This window comes from Anoplophora glabripennis, unplaced genomic scaffold (assembly GCF_000390285.2).
Source record: "Anoplophora glabripennis isolate ALB-LARVAE unplaced genomic scaffold, Agla_2.0 scaffold78, whole genome shotgun sequence".
In the NCBI taxonomy this organism is placed as follows: domain Eukaryota; kingdom Metazoa; phylum Arthropoda; class Insecta; order Coleoptera; family Cerambycidae; genus Anoplophora; species Anoplophora glabripennis.
In genome coordinates this window covers 1,299,903-1,324,329 of record NW_019416286.1, presented here as the reverse complement: position 1 = coordinate 1,324,329, position 24,427 = coordinate 1,299,903, and the positions used below count along the sequence as shown (strand labels likewise).

The 24,427-nt window shown below is 32.8% G+C and overlaps 1 protein-coding gene across 4 annotated transcripts in view; it reads left to right on the top strand.

The window, feature by feature from the left end:
* The window catches only part of LOC108907953 (leucine-rich repeat extensin-like protein 5), a 158,495-nt gene that overhangs the window by 21,156 nt on the left and 112,912 nt on the right, over nt 1-24,427 (top strand). For 2 of the 4 annotated variants that reach the window (XM_018711822.2, XM_018711821.2), the window contains exon 2: nt 6,062-6,093. The exons of the other annotated variants lie outside the window; for them this stretch is intronic. The gene's annotated coding sequence lies outside the window, so the exon portion shown is untranslated. The remainder of the gene's footprint in view (nt 1-6,061; nt 6,094-24,427) is intronic. 4 annotated transcript variants of the gene reach the window in all.

Here is a 24,427-nt window from a genome sequence, read left to right as displayed (position 1 = left end):
GTAATAGGAATACGCGAAACTTATACCTACCTATGAATTTAATACCATGGAAAACTTGATTATAATGCACGTGCCAGCGATTGACAGCAATATACCTCTATTCACTACAGTTTTGATTCATTTCTTTGAAATCAGCAGTTTCTATCGAACTAATCCCTAGGTTTTAACCCTCGGGTGCGCAAATAAGGTGTTACAGCTGCCATGCTGGGTAATTTTATTACATAGAGAACATAATTTTTATGTACAAAGTTAACCTTCCTTTGCACTGAGCATTTTGTTTTATGTCTCTTGTCTCTTTGTTATCATTGTCTATGTCGTACTGTGCTAGGGCACTAAAGTTTATGAATGTGTGGCCTCCTTGGAGAGCCTGTATGGAAGCTTTATGAGCTTGTATGAAAGCTTTAAGAACTTGAGTTTACGTTGCCTCCTTAAATGGCTTGTGTATGACCTGATTTAGGAGCTTGTATCCCTTAGGATCTCCGTAGGGGGTTCTGTAGTGAGCTACGCACCAGATTTGAAAAATTGGACCTTTGGAAAACCAAGCCTCTGTAGGAAAGTGTCCGTCTCCAAAGATTTATGAGTCCTGAAAATTATTTTGGTTGCTGTGGTTCGAGATCGAATTTTTTGAGCTTATTAAATTTTGCCAAAATTCAGAAGGGGGATGAAGATTCTCTTACCTTCCTGTTCTGGTCTGTTGGCGTTCATGCCTTTATAGACGAATTGCGGGACATCTATTCGCGCCTTGTCTGATGGTTGTCTTTAATCGTGGCTTCGTTCAGGGAATTCCAGAAAATTTTCAAAACTGCGGTCTGCAGTATAATTCCAGCAGATTTGGTGGGAGCTGTATGGAGCTTTTTGAAAGATTAACGATTTGTTTTTGAAACACGGGCGAATTTCGAACTATTTTATTGGCTTCAGTAATCTTCTTCTGTTAGTGAATATAAAGAAAATAATGGAAGAAAAACATTTTGGTGATAGGAAAGACATAAGGTGTAATACGATAGCAGTTTCTACTCTCAGATAATTTTTTCCTCAAAATTATTTGACTATTTAAGCAGTAGTTCAAACTCTTCAAACAAGAGCTTCAAAAGCTTCAACAAATATTAACGACAAACTGTTTTTATCCTTTTGGAAATTGTTTATTATCGAAGTTAAGTAACTTGGTGAATAGATCGGCACCACAAAGACCTGACTAAAAATACCAAAACTGAGCAGAATTTTGCATAGTTATTTGTGGGTTGCTTTTCCGTAGATTTGGAAATAATGCTTCTATATGGAAAAACAACTGAGTTTTTGGAGAATCTTGTGTTGATTTATTGATAAACTATTAAATAATATAATAACGAAGAAAATACTCCAGTAAAATTAATTTATAAAAAAACGTAGTAAAAGTGTTATTTTTAAAGATAGATTTTAAGAAAAATATATTAGACATATATTATATCGTTCTTAAATGTCATTGTTTGATATTACAAGCAAGGTTTAAAATAATTATTTCTCCTAAATGTGGCTCTATAAATTATTTTGAACCCCATCGTTTAATTTGAAGCGTTAACATTTTATGTTCAATTATAAATCTAGGTGATGACGGGTTACTGTAGAAAGGATATTATATTTTAACGTATTTCCTGGACTGCACGGAGTCAACGTTAACACCAACTTGTCTAAACAAAAAATTAAGCACATAACGTAATTATTTTGGAATGTGCTCACGTTTACAACCGCTGGATGGGTCCACGTTTATTGTTTAGTTAACAGCCATGTAAAATAACGACAAACAGATGCAAACTAAGTCGAAGACAGGCCTTTTTGTTGACACAATCAATTTGAATCTCCATTTTTGTACTCTTTTGTATGTGGTTATGGAACTCGTACTAGAATATAAAGTGTGACTCACGAATACTTGTTTGCTTACAAATTTGGTACTCTGGTGTGGGTTTTACCAGCGTAAATTTAATTTTACGTTTTCCTTAGGCTCCTAAAAGGCCGAGATTAAACGGTAAACATGAAGGTGTTGCTCTCTCTTTTATTTGTTAAACAACATGTCGAGCCAAAAGTTGTGGCCAAAATATTTAAAGTTATGTATTTACCTTTCGCACTTCAATACGTAAATTCAAAGTTATTATTTCCATTAGTATGTTTATACTATTTCATATAATCATTTAAGTTGAAAAAGGATTCTTTTGAATTGAAGATCGAAGATATAGTAGATTTAAGTAGATAGGTCAGTAGATTACACAATATAGAATGACATAAGTATTGTAAATGAACTTGATAAAATATTCTAGCAACTTAATTTTTTCCAGTTTACCAAGCTCAAGTAACTCTGAAGAAAGAGAGGGGGATGGGGGGAAGATTTTTAGTAATACTCTACAGATAATTAATATAGATTAACTATTATTAATTATAAAAACCAAAGCAAATCATTTTAAGTTGGCTAGGGCTTAAAATTACCTGATATTTGAAAACATAGGTAAAAACTTGAACTATAATCCAAATTTCAAACCAATTCCAGTTACCATCAGGCTCTAGTTTTTAATATTGTTCTGAAGAAAGGTATCGATCAGGGTCAACAGATTAAAATATGCATTCTGTTGAATCCAATAGAAACACAGTACAAGTAATTTTCTAATGGGAAAAGTAGTTCCAACTTTTTCGTGTCCATGCTGAATAGAGTACCAACTCTGTTATAGAAAACTCGACATTTAAATTTCTAAGTAGTTTATAAACATAAAAGTTATATCTTGTTGATTTGAGAAGAACTGTGAGAAACATCAAAACAGCAAAGATGATAAGATTGAGAGTAAGTTGTACTTGGATAAGAATCTAATGATGATTGCTCCTCAAATTTGGTACTTTTACGATAGGACCACAGGTTTGTATAGCATCTTTTGTACTTGGAGTAAAGTATCAGCATGATTTGACCGCTCCATTTCAGTCACCGGAGGCTCAATATTATCTGACAGTTCCATTAAAACAGCATGATGCGACGTATTACTAGAACCTGGAGTTGAAGTGTCATTGTAAAGGATCCTGTTGGCTATTCCATTTTTGTTACTTAAACTGCCAGCAACATAACTTTTTGCAATTGTGTCTGATTTCCACCCACCATGCCTATTAATTGCTAATACATCAACTCCTGTATTAGCCAGTAACGTTGCCGATGTTCTTCGGAATGAATAGCCTGTATATGTTTCAGGATGTTCAAGTTTCAAAAATTGTATAATCTTATTAGGAATCATAGAATAATCTTTATTTCATGAACCATAAAGAACTGTGGAAGCAAATAAAATTTTATACACCACGTAGCAGTTAAGTATAATTTACCAGTCTCGGACTCTATTGCCAGCCCTCGCTCCGCTCGGGCGCAAAATCATCATCGACTTACTTACCTCCTTTATGGTGTAAATAACTATTTATTCATAAAGACCATGTGATATATCCCAAAAAATATTAACGTTTACATTTCTCGCTTGCCTCGGAGCGCTAATATAAAACACTCAAAAGATTAGTGCAGCGCCGAATTTTATGGCGGAAAATTATTCTCAATTAAATTTTTAAGTAGCACGTGGATTTTCCTAATTAACTTAAATGGAGGTTTGATTAAATTATCTCCAGGCTGCTCATAGCCTGTTGCCGCTAGCGCCAGCGAAGCTCGAAATCTCCGCAGACTTTTAAAATTAAGCGTTAATATATTTTTTCTTTTCGTCTCGATTTTGTTACATTTAATTATCTGCAGGGAAGGAACATAATACCTCAAGACACGAGACTGAGAGGGTCTTTATGTGTTTCGTGAGCAATCCCTTTAAATTAGTTATCGGCTTGAGATATAATTATGAATTCCACCCGTGGCAACCGCTGAAATGTAAAGAGAAAGTCGGCAAGAGGGCATTGTCTGCAACTTAAACAATTGAAAGTTATCTAAAATAACTTTTATTTAGTGTCCATATTTCAAAAAACAACAATTTTTGTATCGTTATACTCAGTGAACTCCGACCGGACCATACCTGCGCCCAGCGGTAGTCAATATTTGTTACACTTTGAGTGTATAGCTCCCTAACACATTTTCCTAACATCTAGCGGTATATTAACGATTCCTTGAACATTTCCAATAGTAAAAATACCACCAGTTTTGCGAATGAAAATAAATTAATTTCGAAATGTAAATTTTTTTTCACTGTGAGATTTTTAGTCATTTAAAACAAAATGTCACAAAACAACCCTTAATCGACCTTTTGGTACGAGGGTCTAATTCGTTAATTTCTAAATTCTTTCGGTTGTGGCGAAACAACAAATTAAATGAAGAAGAGTGTTATACGATATACCTTACAGCCACTGTAACACCCTGTCCAGTGATATGGTAAAAAGAAATTTCCACATGACTTAATTTAATGCGCATTAACGACGCCTGTAACACGCATGCAACAAGGGGCCATTATCGAGAAGAAAATTTCTTTGTATTGTTACTAGTCTTGTAATCGGAACATAAGAACCAGCAATCGTCTGAAAGAAACCTGTATACGGCTTGTCCTTTTAGGGTGTGTTGCACCGCGCAAACAATGGTCTATCGTAAAACAACTCCTTGAATTCTATTTCAACAGACGTAGTAAGATCGTAAACGTATAAATGTAGCGCGTTTACGTGTATACACACTTAAGTTTTATGTTGCATAATAGTCCGCCGTAAATTGTTGGGTTTTCTAGTGCTCACCTGTATACGAACTCTTGTTCCTTCGCAAACCACTACACGCCACGAGACCAATAATTTGGAGCAGTTACTAGTATAGTCTTTCCGAAGGCATTTGAACGTGTATAAAAACGCCTAGCAATAAAATTTAATGAATTTCACAGGCGTCCCTAAAAAAGTTTCCTGCTAAAGGTACAAAATTATAATAATTTGTAAGTATACATATAATGTGTAGAAAATTTCTATTGTACAGGATGCGGCATTAGAGCGTCGAAGTACGATACCTCCTTTGATATCAAAAAAAGTTATTTACAAAAATGGTAGCCGGCTTAAAGCTGCACATTTTAATATTATTATACAGGGTATTTCAAAAGTTATTTATTTATTTACTTATTTATTTATTTATTTATTTATTTATTTATTTATTTATTTATTTATTTATTTAGAAGTTACAATATCCAACGGGACAAAGTCCCAATTATAGGATAAGGTAAAACAGAAAACCTTAACTAAATTTTAAAAGAAAAAGTCAAACTAACATTAAATATAAAAATATAAATACTACATAACATAGAGCAATCAAAATATAAATTCCAGACAAAGAACTTAAGGATAAACAATAACAGACAAATAAAACAAATAAGCTAACTAACATATACAAGATAAGGATTACATTTACTAGACAGACAATTTTTTTATGTCATTCATACAATGAAAAAATATATCAAGTTATAGTCAATTGTATACGAGAATCATTCCCATTTCAGCGTCCTGTATCGCCTAAACAGAACAACTTAACAATAATTTTTTGCAGGCATAACTTTTTGATATTCGTACGGTTTTACGAGAAAGTGCTATTTCTTTATTATTGCAGCAGTTGAATATAGGGCGAGCCAAAGCTCGAGCACATAATTTTCTCAATTTTTTTAAATGAATCACCCTATATTTTATTTTAAAAACTGAAAATACACTTTGTGTTCTATCATTTTTATAGAGCATTCCCGACAACTAAAATCATTAATTTTTGAGATATTTACCATTTTATAACAAAAAGAGAGTTTTAAAAAAAATCCTATTATAACAAGTTGGCCGTGGCCAAATGACAGTGTGACAAATTGTTATAAAGCATTAGAAAATATCCGTTGTTAAGACGAAATTCTTATAATATTAACCAACTTGTTATAATATGAATTTTTTTTAAACTTTATTTGATATAAACATTTTAATAACACACTATAAAATCTTTTTTCTTAGCAATTTGACATTTTTTGTCAAATGGTGTTTTTGCAATCCATGCGAGTGTTGGTGATGGTTGACATTATTTTTTTATCAATTTTCTCTGCAGTTTTGATTAACGTTCCATTTTTTATTTTAGAATTCTGTCGAATCCTAAACCTTAACCACAAGGTGAGTACACTTTCCGAGATAATTATATTTCTTAAGTAATGTAAACAGTTAACTATAAGGAGGAAATAAAAGATATTGAAACAAATTTCCTATAGAACAATGAATATAATGGAAAGTATGTATGTATATTGATCGGAAGTTAAACAATATTTTATGTATACTGAAAATAAAAAATCAAATACTTCTCTTTATAAGTTGTGTGATAATGTACTTTAAAGGACAAGGTATAAGGCAGGGGCAAAATAAATCACGATTCATGGAGCAAGTAAAACAAATAAGAATTACCAACTCTTTAGTTTCCAGTAAATCTGCTTAGGAATATTCTGGAAACTCATTGCCAACTCGATAAATCGATGCTTCCAAAAATAAATCGTCTGCTTAAGATTGACAACCTGAACACGTCTGCAAATGAAGTTATTTAACAAGAAGATTGAATTTTTAATTAAACTCGAAGAAAACATATTTACCTGCCCATTTATTTCATCTCTCAATTGTTATTTCTGTATTATTTTACTATGTACTTAGTTTCAAAACACAAACGTGTCGTCTTTCACTCGATTTTTGTGTCTTTTGTGGATAATTACGAAAATTCAGACAATTTTATTTCAAAGTGAAGTTTCTGTAACACTTGTCATGTGGTTACTGTATACAGGGTGTGCCATTTAACACTCCCGCTGCCAATATCTCCGAAATGAAGGAATTTATTTTAGGTCCGGAAACTGGAGTTGTTAGGTCCCTCGAATAGTTTCAAATTGCAGTTAGAATTGTTAGTTCAAATCTTTCTGTATAGATGGCGTGGCAATACTACAAAATGTTTTGATTCCCAGATCGTTGAATTGCGGTCCTTCTGAAAGATCGTTCAATTTTGAGTAATTTTTGTAATATAAAGTTTTTCCCAATATTTACTTGTTTTTGAGATAAGTCGCCTTCTATATGGAATATGATGTAACAGGGAAATCTATTATTTTATTTAAGTCACAGTGCGAGAAAATATTCTTGGATGGTCCGCATTTCCACGTTCCAGGACTTTAACAATTTAGAGAATTAGTCGCGCTACAATAAGTAAAGTAGGTATTCAAAATGTTTGAAGAAACCGGAACTGCCTATAAATGATTTTCCTGGATCAGGAAGACGAAGAACGGTAAGCGAAAATGACCGTTAAAATGTGATGCTCGCCGTTACTGAAAATCCTCTGTCTGTTAAGCATGGCTCAAAAAATAGAAAATTATGCAAAAAAGTGACAATTTCTATTTACTAATTGACCTGTTTCAGCGATTTTTTAAAACCTGAACAGGAAAAAATATGAATTTTGTTCCATAATTTTGAGACACAGTGTATATGATGTATAGCTCCATGTTAAAATGTTATTAAATGCAATAAAATTTGGAATCTTGTGTTCTGCAAGAGGAAGAGCGATTACTGGTATTAGAACCTTATTCAAATACCACCCACATTAACAGTTCTGCCTTTCAAGAATATGTTTATTATACAGGGTGGCCCAATTAAAATAACAGTCCACCTTTTGTTATGCCTTCAAATCGAAAAAAAAGTTTTCAAACAAATTTTAATTAATTAAGTGTTTAAATTGCGACTCATTTACTTCCATACAGTAATAAAATCTTTATTCAACATTTTCTCGAACATTTTGTAGCATTTCAGGGGTTATTTCATCACATGCTGCCACCATTCAGTGGCAAAGATCTTCTAAAGAGGTAGGTTTCATTTTATAAATAACATTTTCTAAATGACCCCATAAGTAAAAGTCAAATGGTGTTAAATCAGGCGATCTTGGGGAAAAAGGTTGATTCAAAAAGTCACGTACAGCAGCTGCATAGTGCGGCGGAGCGCCATCCTGTTGAAAAAATACATCATTCTCTGGGATCTGATCGTCGTTTTCAAGAATCTCCACAAATCCTTGCAGTTACCCGGGCCATTTTATTATTTCGAAAATAGAGAGTGACAGTTTTAATTCTCTCTGCAGTGGTGTAAACCATGATAATGGTAATGACTCTTTTAATTGGGCCACCCTATATTTTATTTATGAATAAAACATTTCTGCTAAAAAGAGCATTCCTGTTTAGAAAACAGAACACTTTGGACCACATATAAACAAGTGCCTATGCTTCCTAAAGAGAATAATAATAATAAGAGTATAGGCAAAATTACAATTTCAATTGCTCAACCAATCAGAGAAAAAAAACCTATTTTGTCTGACTTTTACAGTTCTAAATCCGACTCTGGTACTGGCTCACCGTCACCGGAAATTCGCTCCAAAATCATTGTACGCGGTTAAAATTGTTACAACTGAGGAAGGTTATATTGGGACTACAGAGCTATTTTGCTGGCATCCTTACGATCACGTCTGTGGCGTGTATCTAATAGGACCGCGTCTCGTCATCGGCGATGGCGACGTGATTAATGTCCGTATTATAATCCATCTGCGGATGGTCAAACAACTGATTCATATCACGGACAATAAACAAACTTATAAATATAAATACAAAGAGAGGAGCAGGTTGGCAGCAGATAGGACTATTGTGTCCGAGTATATCGCAGACACAGAATGTAGCATAATGAGGCACGTTCCGTATGTAAATAAAATTCTTAGCGAATTACATTCGAGGGACATTTTACATATTAATTTGGCTGCTATTTTAATCCCGTCGCGGTATTTTGTTTACGACAAATTTAATTTTATACGGCCATAAAATATGAATAGCCGATGGCTTTCTTTTTTCTAAAAGCGAGCCACTTGCAGAAAATATCACCGGTCATACAGTAGCCACAGATTCCTGAGCAACATTTTATTCTCAACATGAATTACATGTGGAGGGATATATGATCCTCCTTTTTGAAAATATTTTCCCCGCCTATGGGCCAAAAAAGTTATTAAAAACACATACGACTTTTTAAAGCAATTGTGGCAGAGATTTTTAAAGCTGCAAGTGCTTTTCATGATGTTGCAGTTATATTTCCAATCTTTTCAAGCATTATAAGAACAATTCATTAACTTTTCATCATATATTGTTCTTATTGTTTTACTTTTTTTAGTACTTATTTAATAAAAACAAAAACAGTCAATAGTCTTCCTAAAAATGTCAGTTATCAAATATTAATAAAAAACCACTTCAAAACTTCAAAGACTTTAGCACCCTATAACTTTTAATGAAACATTTCTGGACTAATTGTAAGAGTAGTTGACTTAAATTTAATTGTTTTTACCCCAGAAATAAGTACTGCTTTCTAAGGTACCTTTCTAAGATAAAGTCTGTTCAGTTAGAATTAATTATAATGTCCTGTTAGCTTGAAATATTCCAGTAAATTTTATTTTCATATCTATGATACTAGCAGAATGGATAAAATTTTCGAGAAAAAATATGTTTTACTTATTTAAAAATACACTGCTCTGTCGAAATACAATTAAATAGTTTACTAAAATTAAAGTCCTGATGAGCCTGTAAGCTGCATACACCAATGTCTAATATGTAATAATATAATGATATTAGTAATAAAATCATTGATACCTACTTGCAACATTAGTTAAAATACTCGAGATATACCGCAAATGAATCTATCTATATTAGAAAATTAAATTTGTGATATATAACATAAAAGTACAGAATATTTATTTATATATTCACTGACATAATGTATATAGTTAGTTCTAAATATATAATTATGTCACAATCATATTAGTTAATATCTAATAATAAATGTAGAATCAAAAACTATTCATTGATATAAGACATAAATAAGCTTTAGACATTGCAAATTTGTAAATTTTTATGTTGTGTAATTGTAACCTCAAATAACTTGCCAATATTACACAAAATTGCAATGGAACTGTAGTATTCAATAAAGTTGTATCACCTTTCTTGAAGACAGGACAGATCTAAGTCCAAATGCAAGGAAAAGGTAATGTTTCAAATTAAAAATAGTCGCCAAGGGAAATGCCGAAGATGTTGCACAATCTCTTAAGAAAAAAAGGACGAAATTCCGCTTGTCCCTGTTGTCAGTTTATTTTTAAATATCTTTAAAACTTTAAGAACATCAACGAAAAATATACGAAGAACTGTTTTAGCTAAAAAAAAAAAATCATGGATATGTTCCCTGCACCTTCGCCATTATATAGAAATAAAAAGTTGACCGGTTAAACCTGTATTGTGTTCGACATTTTTTATATTTTTTTTCAATTTGGCATTACAATATTAAATGCTCTGTATTAAACATTTATACTTTATCACATATCGTACTGTTTTTGCAAACAAAACCGATTTATGAATGTTGAATTACCAATTCTATTTTTTATTCACGTTACTCTTTAAAAATTATACTTTAAAATTCAAATGTCACCTAGTCGTTTCTGTGTATATGATAAATAGATACACCTATATCAATTCGACGTCATCTTAAAGTATGTTTAAACAATGTCTTTGAAATAGGAAAACTGCAAATTTAATGATTTGGTTATGTAAATATGGTTATTTTCTTACCTCATACCTATTTGGCAACAAAAAAAACTCGAATATTATCCAATATCCACATTTATCAAGAACTAGTTTAAGAGAAACAAACTCACTTTATATTTAGACATATTCTGCTCGCTTTCTTAGTTGATAATTTGCATATTAATTTGATCGTTATTTTAATCTGGTTGCGGTTTTTTGTTCACAATAAATTATATTTCATTATGGCGGGACTGCAGCCATATAATTTAAATAATCATCGTTTACTTGTTTTACTTATTTGTTGCAGGTACATTAATGAGATAGCTGTAGGTCCGTCCATTTTTATGAGCTATAAATAAAGAAATATGCATATTCAACTAAAGCCAAAACAAAGACCATTATACATTTTTTAAATGTTACTCACTGTCTTTTCAATCGACAAACAGGACTTGAAAACTGTTTGCATCCATTTGGTTTTCGAAATAGTGTGAAATATAGCTTGCTTACCGAAATTTTGTACATTTTATTAACATAAATGCATGCTAGACGAAGTATTTTATTACAGGGCCAAAAGCAGGACTTTTCTCTTCTCAAAAATAGGTATGTCTATTGGCAATTACTTGCGTCGGAAAGGTCCTTCACAGATGTACTTTCAAAATTTCTTTACAACATTGTGACTGGTGATGAAATGTGGTGTTTCCAATGTGCTCCAGAAATCGTTTGGTGAAAGCAAAAGTGAAGACAATGTTGATTTGGTTTTACTATTCTAAGGGCATTGTTCATAAAGAGTTTGTTCCACCGGGCCAAATCGTTATGTGATTGATTTTTTTACCAAAAATAGCATTTTAACTGCCACCAATCTCCGTATTCGCCGGATTTGGCATCGTACCTTTTCGGAAAAATACACCCCTGTCGCCGATCTAAAACACTTGTTCGACATGTTTTTATACCGTGCAAATCGTTGTATTGAGACAGAAAATAACCCTATTTTGATTAAAATAAGTCGGTCAAAAAACGCACATTTTACAGTATCAGAATGCAAGTCAGTGGTTCCAATTCTTATATAAAATTATCAACGCGGGCACCAGCAGCGATTAAATAATGCTGTGATTAATCAGGGGTTAGGGCAACGCTTTTTAAATTAATCCTAATATGCTTAAGTTACGTTAATAGACAGTTATGATAGATTAATGGGCGCCACGTTGAAGTTGAACTTTCTTCTGGTTTAAGGGTACAAACACGCTTAAGCGCTGTTTCAAGCGAGGATTGGTTGTTTCACTGAGGTGGGGTGACATTTGTAACCAGTAGTCCTCTGAAGTATCCCGTACCGCTTGTCGTGGTGTCTTTGTACCTTAAACAGCTGTGGCATTCATTCAGTATTTGGTAAGGGAAAAGAAAAGCTACTGCCATGTTCATCCAATGACCTAATCTCATAGATAGGCTTCTTGCCTAATCAGAGAATTATAAAGAGAAATAATTCGTTAGAAATAACCTTCAAGATGTTGCAAGAAATTAAATTTTCAACGGGACATAGTCATATTAGTATGTATATAACAATAAAAAATAATTTTCCTGTTTCATTCATTTGTACCTAAGAACATTCATTTTTACTAAGAAAGAATGATCACTAAGGTTTAAAAGCATCAATTGCTATTAAAAGGCGAAGGATTAACCGTAAACAGTCGAAAAGGTGTTTTTCAAGTAAGTCCTAATATGAACAATTTTTGAAAAAAATAGAGTAAAAAGTTTTATACCCAAGTTGATTTTGAATAAAAATTTACTCAATTTTTTTTACGGTAATAAGAAGGATGAGGTAGTGCAAATTTCGTTAAAGGAATTTTAAACGGACGAAAACAGCGTTTTATATTAGATGTTGGTTTGAGTGAATAGCATATTTATTTTTTTTACAAGGTTCCTTTACCTATTCAAATCGATCCAACAGCGCTACTTATTTAAAGGCATTTAGATTTAATCCGTCGCAACCGCTGATCTGACAAACAAGACCGTTTTGATTGAAACAAATTTGTTAATACAGCGAACTGGCATCAGTCTATTTGAAATTTAAATAAGTACGTTAAAATTTATTTCGTAGCCATACGGGTTGAGTTGTATTATATTTGAATATATTTATTTTCTATCCATCAGGAGCTATTAAATTAAAATTCTAAAGTAGATAATCATCGGAACACGTGTTGCACACATAGTATGGACAGTTTTATGATCCAGATGTGGTTTACTATTCTGTCGAAAGGACTTTACTGCCTATGATGCTAAAACGGTTCAGCGTGTTATTTAACGAAAAGGACGATTAATGGTAACATATTTCTACAGTAAATTCACTTGTAAGATAGTATTTTTGAAATTTGCGAGTATCTCAGAAACTGACAAATGCGATTAGTGAAAAATAAACAATAACGTATAAATTTAAAATTGTGGAGGTTATCACGCGTCATAAATATAAAATTTAGCGGTACCTTACATCCAGCTGGAACTGAAGGAGGACTCGTTAAATAGACCAGCGGTAAAGAAAGTGAGAAGTTTCCGAACAAAAAGTAAGGAATTCAAGTGAATCTTTGAGACCCCAAACTGCTCTTGAACAGAAACTTTTCCAATTTGGTCTTTTCATCTCTACGCAGATAATAATCCCAGGAATTAAATATGTTCCATTTTTATCCGCCACGAAATGTTCCGGCAAATCAACATATAATTAACTTTGTGAATGAAAGAAACTTTACTTCCGAGACAGAAAATTTGTGGAATAATGATATTAAACTTTATAAATTAATTTAAATATCCCAGAACATAGATTTTAAATAATGTCGCTTTATTTTGCAAGTACAAAGGCATGATAAAAAATTAAATGAATTACCAAGGATTGTGTCTTCAAGCCAAATATTTCTTATGTAGGCGACAATTTGTATTTAAGTTAAGGTATTACTGTAGTATCCTGATATATTAAATTATTTAAACAATTTTCGTTTAAAAAAGCTATGCTCTAGAAATATGAAAAAATGTTGTTTCGTTCTGATCCTTTTGTAACTTTTTGTAATGCTTTTAAATAGTTTGTTCTATTTGATCGACATAATAAGGTTCTATATAGGGAAAAAATATTAAAATTTATATATTCTATTATCAGAAATTTGAAATAGTTTCATAAAGTTACTTATTTCGATCTTATGCCAAAAAGTGATTGAAGAATAGTGTACAGTTTTACAACAAGAGATAAAAATGCTCTTACCAGATCTCTTATATCCTTTTAATATTTTAGTCTAGGTGTGAATTTTTTTTCGTAAATGGGATAATTTCACTAGTTGATTATTAAGAAATTCATAAATAACATTTTCGGCTTAAGAGAGAAATCACTTTTGTATCGACTAAACCCTAAGAAAATCCCTACTTCGCATAAATAAAATATATATATTTTTGTATGAATGTAACGGTTACATCAAATAGCTAGCTCATAAAAAATATATATGCATTTAATAATAGGGGGCAGCCATTTTTGTTATCTAGTTTACAAAAAAGCCAAGATTGTAGGCATATCCATCAAGCATATATTATTTATTTTTACTGTGAGCAGGTACAGAACAGTTGGAGATCATGAAAAACGTGTTTGAAAGAACACACCTGCACCTTTACCCACACATTTTCATACAATAAAAACAAATAACGATTCAACAAAATTTTCATTACGTCAGTTGAATGCAGAAATTTTGAAAATTACCGTATGTTCAGGTTTTAAACCGGCTTGCATCTTCTGTATACAAAGTTCTGGTAGGTACTGAAATTCGAAGTCATTAACTAAACAATTTAATTCGGATTTGTAGACGTTTTGTTATACAGCGTTGATACCTTATTTATTTTTTGAGTTTGTTTCTATTAACGAAATGTAAATTCAAGTTATACAAATGGTTGGCCCCCTTTTTTGTATATTTTACCATAGTGTAAATATCTACGATGAGCATTTAAAAAGATTTATTCTCGTTGAACATCTTTGATTTAACGTGAAGATGATAATTTGGAGTTTGTTTGAATTTAAATAGAGAAGGATACTGAAATGGCCTCTAAAAAATTTGTTCTGTTTGTCGGATTTTATTTAAGAAATTTAAAATATAAAATATAGTATCTAAGTATATCTATAAAAATATTTATGTAACAATTTTCTAAATTCTGTATCATTTAGACATAAGTGGCATGGAAATAATGTACCTACTATACTCTGTAACATTTAAATTGCAATTTTCTGTATTTCCAAATGTCTTAAATGACGAAAGACGACCTAGTCGCTAAAGATGATTTTCTTAGCAAAATCACCAACCATTTGTTTCATTCGGGCCTTTCCTTCTACCGGAAATTCCACGTAATTTACGCACAATCTCAGCTACACACTCTCCGTATTTGTAATGCATAAAACAAAAAAAAAGTTACGCTAAGCTAATTGGCCGATAGCAGCAACAGTATTTGGACCTTTATAAAATAATGGGAACATTATTAGGCATCTTAATTTTTACAATACTTTTTTCTTCTACAATCTACTACTTATAGTTCCCTCACTTTTTACTCCTAACGAAAGAGCAGAGTAAGTTATGTTTTTGATCAAATTAATTAATAAATGTTTACTGTCTCGTAATTTGAACGTATAAATTAATTATTATATAAGTAACATGAATAAACGAGGTCTATTCACGTTCAAGGTTTATTATTTTGCCTTTGCAAGTCTCGATATATTTACATCATATGTTTTAAATAGTGGTTTGACATAATTTTATTGCACTAAATTTATAACTGCCTACTCCACATAAACTCAAATTTAAACGTTAATACCCACTCAATGCCATCTGGACAATTTGAGGAATTTAATCATATACATAGTTTCGTAACCAAATCAAAGCTAATAAAATGATGTTGCTTAGTTATAATCTAATTATTTCCACCTTATCCAGATCTGTCCAAATAGTACAATTTGTATGCTTTCTTAAGCAGAAACAACGATATCGTTTAATTTTTATTGTAATGTAATTGCACAAAATAAAAAATATTTTTTAAACCACCACTAAAAAACGATGTAACATGCGTTAATATAAGATCTCTTTTGGAAGCGAATGATCGTTTGAAAGTTTTGATTGTGTAAAAAAGCGGTAGGTTCATAGCCTTCAAGCAGTTTAGATACAGAACTTTTTAATAGCATTTTTTAAATTTATTTCACGTTTTTAGATTACTATTATAGCAGGTACAATACAATTTTTTATTGTGCTATTGTGGGGGTCCCTGATTTGAAAACCTCTTTAAAAAATTGCTTAGCAGTAAGTAACAATTTTTTATATACCAGTGTCACATAACAATATGATTTCTAACTGATTTTCCTGATTGCTTGTAAGTGACTGAAATATATTTCAAATGATACTTTTTGAACACTTCATTGTATTCAAACATTTGTTAGCTATTTTCATACATCTATGTTTAGACCAACATATTGGAACGAATTATTCGCTTATTATTGTTTTTCATTCATTCCTGCCAAGATACAAAATAAAAGACATTTGTTATCTACATTGACTGAGAACTTGGCAAGTTTTTAAACAAACCATACACACAACATTTGTATAAACGTCGCCGTTCTGGTGACAGCTAGCAATATTATCGTCTAAGCCATGAAAGATTAAAATATATAATTTCAATCTGGAAAACATACCAACAAAAGGAAAATTTTCACAGCACCTGCTCCTTTAATTTTATACCGGTTAGGAAAAATCGGTTCTTACAGTAAAGAAATATGTACAAAATAAACAATTCCGCTGACGGACTGTTTCTTTGGGAAATTTTAATATGGAAAGCGAGATAAAAAAATAAGCCCCAGAGTTAGCAACTCTAAACTTCAAAGTCTTGTTTTAAATATATTAACAATGCATCTACATAGGTCCTTGGGATATAATAACGGAAAGATTCCTGTTTTCAGCCACGAAAATTGAATAATTCCAAATTTTTCGAATTTTCGCCACCAAGAACGGCAGTGACAACATTTCTTACATTAAGGCGATGTTTCGCATTGTATTAGCTATGTCCTGTCCAAATTCGGTTGCGAAACTCAGATTTAATCGTTTTAACAATTATTGCCGAGTTAGAATGAATATCAATGAAACATTTTTTTTGGCATTATATCACGTACTTGATCTGGCCCGGATACAGGCGAGTTTCATTACAGTTTGTTCGAATCGAAATCGCGGAAAACGACGTGTAAACACGTCGAAAAACTATCGGCGTCATTAACGTTAATTTGAAACAGTTGAAATCGAATTTCACACATACCGAAAAAAGTCACGTTCGAACGTAACGCGAACCTAAAAAAAATAAATCGGCGGCTGCTATTAAATTAATTTATTAAACCGTAAAAATACTATCACAATCATTCAGGAAATTTAAGGCGACATTATGTGGTACTTCAAAAGCAAAAAGTTAACGAAAACAAGTTTCACTTGGCACAAGCTTTCGGAATGTGGAGCCATTGTGTATGACGAACATAATCTTTAACTCGTTATTGCTGTACAGGGCGGACAAATTTAAAAATTGAGATAAATATAGGTAGGCCTGAGGGCTCAGTTGTCAAGAGAAGTTTAATGGTGAAAATCGTATATGTTCTGAATTTTGGAATCTGCAAAATAGGTTCTTATATCATGCGCTTGTTTTAAATTAAGGGGAAAAGCACATGATCCAACTGATGAGATGAAAGCAAGGCATTGTTCCCAGATTTCCATATTTTTAAATATAACGAAAAATTATTTAAATGGTATAAATACTTTACTTTTTTGGGTAAACCTTGTTTTTTCGATTACATTAATATAGGATTTAGTGTCTCCAATAGTAAGGGAGGAATTTCATATTACACCTAATGTCTTTTAAATTTAATGGAACCGTATAGTATTGTCACAGCAATATATTACCATGGTAATCAAGAAACATTATTTTAAAATCGATTTTAATGTGAAGAAATCGGATCTAAGAGAGATATACTCAAAAGGATGTGTCCCAGCTCAGTGTAGATAATAAAAGTTTTGGTTGTCTGGAAATAATCTTTTTGGAAGAGAAAAGAAAGAAAAAGTTGTATGAAGGAATTGGTGTCAAGGACTTGTAGCCTAATAGAAGAGTAAATTTAGATAAGAAACTCTAAATTTAACAAAATTCGCAGTAGATCTCGGTTTGTGGAAAAATTTAGTGTATCTTCTTCATATGTCTATCTGAGTTGATATCATCTGAAAAGAAATTTTATATACATTTTAAAAATATATATTCAAAGTATTCTTTAATTTGATTGCTGGGCATTTTGATTCTCTACAAAAAAAAACGGAACAAAAAATATCTGGAACTTTTTAGTTTAGCTTGCATGTTTGGGTTGGTAGATTTAATATAAATTTTGTTTTTATTTTAAATGCTGCCTATTTTGGCAGTACACCTTTCTACATAAGACAGATATATTGTTGACAGACATTCTTCTTTTTCCTTGTCCTTAGGTGTCATTCCAATCATTTATTCGATATTCCTGTTCTTGTATCCATTTGCTCTAAAAGCAGATCATATGTGCTGTAGTTTTTCGTCTAAGCGTTCTGGCACGTGATCGATATACACTTTCTTTCTGGTCTAGGTGGTGATGAAACTCAGCAATCAGATATCTAATCGTTTTCTCTTGATGGGGACGTCAGGGAACATCAGGGTACCATTTTCTTCGATTTCCTTTATGAATTGATGTCTGGATTTCATTGATGTGGTACAGGAATTCTTCTATGTTGTTATATTAGTGAAGCCAGATAATAAATGTATCTTCAATGTACCGAAACAACACTTTGCCTAACGATTGCTGACTCCAGGGCTTTTTTCCCAAAGATGTAGATGTTTGCCAAAACTGGACTAGGGCAAACCCATAGCTGTTCATGTTTGTTCATAAAATTTGTTCCTAAAAGAGAAGAAGGTCCATCTGGTGCAGACCTTTGCCAAGTCTATTCTTATCCTTGACTTCTGCGATGAACTTCCGATGATGTTCTTCCAAGGCTTCTTTAAGACGAAGAGAGCGTCTCTTGAAACGCCAAAAAGACTACGTGACAGCTGTTCAACTGATTCCTTACTTCTTCTGGAAATGGGAGAGAACCACCAGAAAATTATCGATATTAGCCCACCCTGTACGCTGTATAAAATCCGCAGCATGTGCATAGTAGACTTGAGAAATTATAAGTGGAGGCGGATACCGAAAATAATCCTTACAATTAGCCGCGTCGAGCTTAGACGTCGGAGAGCGCTAGCTCGGTGAAATCGTCGGGCGCTAATGACTCACATCAGTTTAATTGCTTGTTTGGCGTACGTGCGTCGTACGCCGCACTTGCCTGTTAATTGCTGATGTTGTTCCTCTCGGTGGTCAAAGCAGTAATTTTTCACTTAACATTTTAATACGTGGACTAAAATAGCGCCCACCTTTCCAACTGACACCGGACAATACCAGCTCTATGAGTTATATATGCCTCAGTTTGAAACATGAAACTTGGTATACACATGAGGGGGTTGTAGGGTTGTTATAAGAAAATGCAACAACTACAACAACAACGACAACAGTAGCGGCAGCACCAGCAAGATCAATAACAACGACGTCTAATCTAAGGCAACGACGCTGATAATCTTGTTACTTGAACTGATTTCCTTAGTCGACAGTATGCGTAAGGAGGATAAGAAGCGTTCTGCCGAGTTGGAAAGGAATGCTTTGACTACAACAGTAAGGAATCTCCGACTACTTAGTAAGGAATACTCTGATCATAGATTAGCGAAGTCTGCTTTAGTTGTTACTGTTGATGCTACTGGTGTTGTACATGTTATTGCTGTCGTTGTTCCTGCAGCTGCTGCTGGTGTTGTTGTTATTTTTGTTGTTGTTGTTGTTGTTGTTGTTGTTGTTGTTGTTGTTGTATTTGTAGTTGTTGCTGTTGATTTAGCTGACCAATATTCTGTTGGGGTATAACCTCAACCTACGATGAAGTCTTGCCAAAGCCAGATGTGATGTTCTAATTAGTCAGATTATATCCAACATTTGTTCGGCGGAGGAAAGATCTAAAGATCTTGGTGACCATCGTTTTTGTATGCTGCTAGGTATTACTCGATGGAAAGCTAGGCCTGACAAGATGGTGAAATAGGGTGGCAAGCCGTTTCAGTATTTCTTGGATGTAATTTTCTACGGTCATCTATCTTTAATGAAAATTGGAGGTACCAGAAGCAACAGTTTCCACGTCAACAATGTGAAGGTCATGTATTTCCACAGGAAAATGTGAACCATACTGTTTAACATGTTCCCTATCATTACTATCTGGTAGGTCCAACTTTAGGTAGGAACGAACATGAATTGTACAAGATAGAAAATCCAATAACTTCCATTAAAACTGGTAAACTGTTACAAGAAATACGGCGTCGGATGAGTTCCGTACAATTTACAAATTGTTAAATTGTCTGAGCATGACTCTAACCTTGTTAATAGGCTTCATCTGGCCATGAATCGTTCAATTCCTGCATGACGCATAAAAAATAAACTCCCGAATATATTGCGATTACGCTATTACTTTATACATATCCGTAGGCAGTAATAGTATTTACTTACGAATACCCATAAATTGTCGCTATCCAAATGAACTAGTTAACTTTATAGTATACACAATACTAGAGAATATTTTATAGTAAAAATGTATTTTTGTTTGCCGATTTTCCAAAAATACACTCATGTACGTAAAAAGACACCAACCTTGACATATTTCAGCTCCCTATACGGTAAACGATATCCAAGTCACTAGTCAGGGCACATAAAAATTCAGAGTTACTAATCAAACTTCAAAGTAAGAACACCCGTTTAATTTGAATGCAAATAAATCCTTTGTCTTTTGGTAAACAGTCTATAAACTGGATAACATCTTTATTTGCCGTTTATCAGATCGAAACTCAATTTCCGGGAACAAATTCAGTCCATTAATTTAATTAATGTAGGTAGTACAGTAATAGTTGTTCATAGCATCTTTGAAGTAAGTTCCTAAAATTAATTATATAGCACTTGAGAAGAAAATCCGTGTCATGAAAACAGGCACGGAACTAAACAAAAAAACTATCAAAATCAAAATGGATTTTCATGGAAAAATATATTGGTTTGATTGGTATTATCAAATTCAGTTGAAACTACAAAGTATATACAGAGTGCCCCGATCAAGGGTAAGTCAAACAGCCAAGACTGATTGATTGTTACTGGAAAGGAGATACATTTTGAGATTACATACAAAAGAGAAAACGGTAGAAATACATTTTATTTCTTTTTTTTTAATTTCAACAAGTGCCTTACTACGAATCTGTGTCATATATACAGCATTCGTGTCAGCCAAGCAGTATATTAAGCTTTTCGTATAAATACACTTTAAAAAAATAATCAAGGCGTTTGGTACAATAATATTTAGGAGAGCTTGAATAAATTTTCATTTACTTTGTAAGTATAATTCAATCTGAAGGCTAATCTGAACAGATTTAAACTTTGAAAAAGATAATTTGAAGAATCGTAGATTGTAATTCCTTAATATCTTAACAAAAATTTATTTTTTAGTAGTGATTATAACTGAGAGGAAGCAAATTATGGTTCTTGTTTGTCACTGCATAAATGTTTTTATCCTTCCGGTTAGTTTCGGCTTTCTAAAGTCATCCCCAGGGCAAAAACGCAAGTCACATGGATGAAACTGATAAAATTTACGTATTTAATAACCCCTTAAGAAGAAATCTAAAAGGGTCAAATCCGGTGACCTAGGTGGCCACTCAATAGGACCTCTGCGTCCAATCCTTTTACTAGGGAAAGTTAAGTCAAGAAATTGTCGAACAAGCATATGTCATTATGAGGAATATCTGGATCTTGTGGATTAGGAAACGCAACAGCTAAAGTGAGGATGAGTTCAATTCAAAAATGGCATAATACACATGGTGTTCCATTAAAATCAATGGTGACTGCATATGTTCTTCTTGAGACACCGTTTATACAATTTTCTTGTGTCAAAAAAGAGCAACTTAAAATACTATTCGACGGGTCCGAGAGTTTTTTCACAAAATAATTACCTGAATTTTAAACGAATTTGTTATTTTCCTTTTTTAGTCCATCTTTGAAATTTACAAGTGTATGCACAAGAATACAGCAGTTGCATTTCCAAGAATAGTAGCCGTGACAAAAGTCGATTTCTGATGAATCGTGACCGATTTGATTTGATGTAGATATCTCACGTGTCTTTATGCATTCCACGGCACGCCAAGTGGTACAAAGCATTACAACGAAACCAGCGAGGAAAGTTCGGAGGATCTTTCCGTGACCTTACCAAGGTCAATCCAAGGCCGTTCACACCTTACCTAAATGCGTAATGTAAATAACGTGTACGACCAGCACTAGAATGCCCGGCTTCGTGTTTGCTTTTCTCTTCAACACCAACAAGTTTTACAAACACACGGAATGGCTGGAGATGTTAGTAGTGGGGTCTGTTTACTCGAAACGGCTCAGAGCGTTCTGTTAGGGGATAATGTATCCCGTATTTGGACAGGGGCAAGATAACGCGGAGGATAATATTTTAAGTATTATTTAGTATATTGCCTGTTGTACAGAAAGGTATTGATTATTCTAAATATTCATGGTACGTTGTAATGTACGATACATGGTGTCTCAAAATAGTCAGAATACCGCTCGGTCACAGCCTCCTGAGATCAAAATAAAATGGTTTAGACTTTGCACAAATAATTCTAAAATACGTTAAAGTTATTAGTTTTTGATCAGAGATTGTTAGCTACAGTCTTATATCTTTGAGGTTAGGTTTTTCATAAAATATGTTGTACGAGGTTTGACAAAAAAGTAACGGGAATTTTCAAATTGCGCGGGTTGTATCTTGTCTAGAGTTTTTGTATTGGTAGCACTATTAATTTTTAGACAGAAGCTACTCTAGAAGTATTTCAAACAATTCTAGACACCTTGAAGAATCTGAATGCCTACAGAGTCCGCTCTACCCGATTCCAAGAAACCTTTTTTATTAAATTACTGAATATACATAAACTCGAATCCGAACCAAATGTTAAGACTATAAACTTGATAACTCAAAAGAAGCAATTAGAGGAAAGACCAATGTAATTTTAGTAAAACTAATGAAAGTAACTTATTTTGTACGGGTTGAAAATATGTTAATAATATTATTCTTCGAATTTTGATGTCAATTATCATGACATTATTTGCATGTCGCGTGCGAAAGTTTGCGTAGGAGTTGTTAGAGGCATTAAAAAAGTGGGTAGGTGTGTGATCCATGTTCTCAATCGCATATTTTTTACATGTGATCTCTAGTCTGTTATGCCTGGTTTGTTTAATACAGTTAAATAATATCTACATCGTTACAAGACAAAAATATTATTCAATATCCAGTGAATTATTGTTGTCTTGATTGCCCATGTTTCTAAACTTATTATTCTATACGAAACTGACAAGGATTGTGTAATGATTGCAGTTTTCTCGGCCACTTAGCAACAGTTAAGATTCGTCTCGTACAACATATGTAAGTCATTTTGAGTAAGATGAAAACCATGCGTGATCAGATATCAAAGCATATGGCGACCACCGTGAAAATACTACGATTATTTCTGCAAGAGAAGCGGATATTTAATACAGTCAACTATTACAGTGACATGGAATATTGTCTTACAGTACACTTAGTAGTTTCTTTGTATCATGCACGTAAATGTCACGTCACAATGTTATCAGATCCATAATATGTAGATATACTACAAAATTAAGAATTTTAGCAATTATATTTATTTATATAATGTTACTGTGGTGTGAGTTGAAGGTTTTTATAATTAAAACGATCTAACAGCTAATCCAAACTTAAAAATATTCTTCACAGAACGTGTTAATAGACATTAAAGGAAATAAAGTCATAATTAATTTTGACTACCAATTTTAAGAAGAAATAGACGTTAAAGCACATAAAAACTCACTGTGACTGACATACGTAGTCGCTTTACAATGAAACCGATGTACTTTATTGCTAACCTGTGGGACATTAATGAAGGCACAAGCAATAAAAATACTTTGTAATAATAACTTGTCTAGACTCCAGCACGGCTAGTATCGAATTACCACATTCATAAATTACTTTTATTCGACAAAGTTCGATTAATAAATATCTTAAAGAGTCACTATTTCACTTTTATATAAAATTATCCGTAATTTAACATAAATGTATAATTCAGTGGCAAAAATTGTCTGACAATTTGATTAATGTGCTTTACACTGTTTTTTTTTGTAGATATGTTAAACGTTGAAATTTTATAGCCATTCATTTGAAACTTTATACTTTTACTGCATTAATGGAATTGAATTCTATAAATAAGCATTGCTAAAGCGCAAAAAAATGTTCTTGGAATTAACAGTGTCCTGTCTCTGGACAGGCAAGCATAAAATCGGTTTGAGAACAGACATAATGAAAATATTTTTACCGTTATTAAGGTGTATTAAACATAAACATGCCCTGTACTCCAAGAATTGGAGTTTCTTTTCTAAACTATAACAGTGTCGATAAGTCAATGGTCAATTTGCTCGGTAAAAATTCATAATTTAGTATATTTTTTACTGTTGTCTCAATCCTATGTTTCGAATCTAACATCAGAAATCGTCCGTAGAGCAGCAAGTAGCTTCAAAACTGTTCCGACAGTTCAAGACATGTACGAGAACATGGCCTGTCACCAGAGGCACCCAGACAGTACCGGTTGAAAATCACCCATGTTTCGAAACAAGAGACTACTCCAAACAGTCCTAACCAAACCCCGATGCTATTGGCAGAGTGACCACTTGCAAGATGCCTAAAAAATCG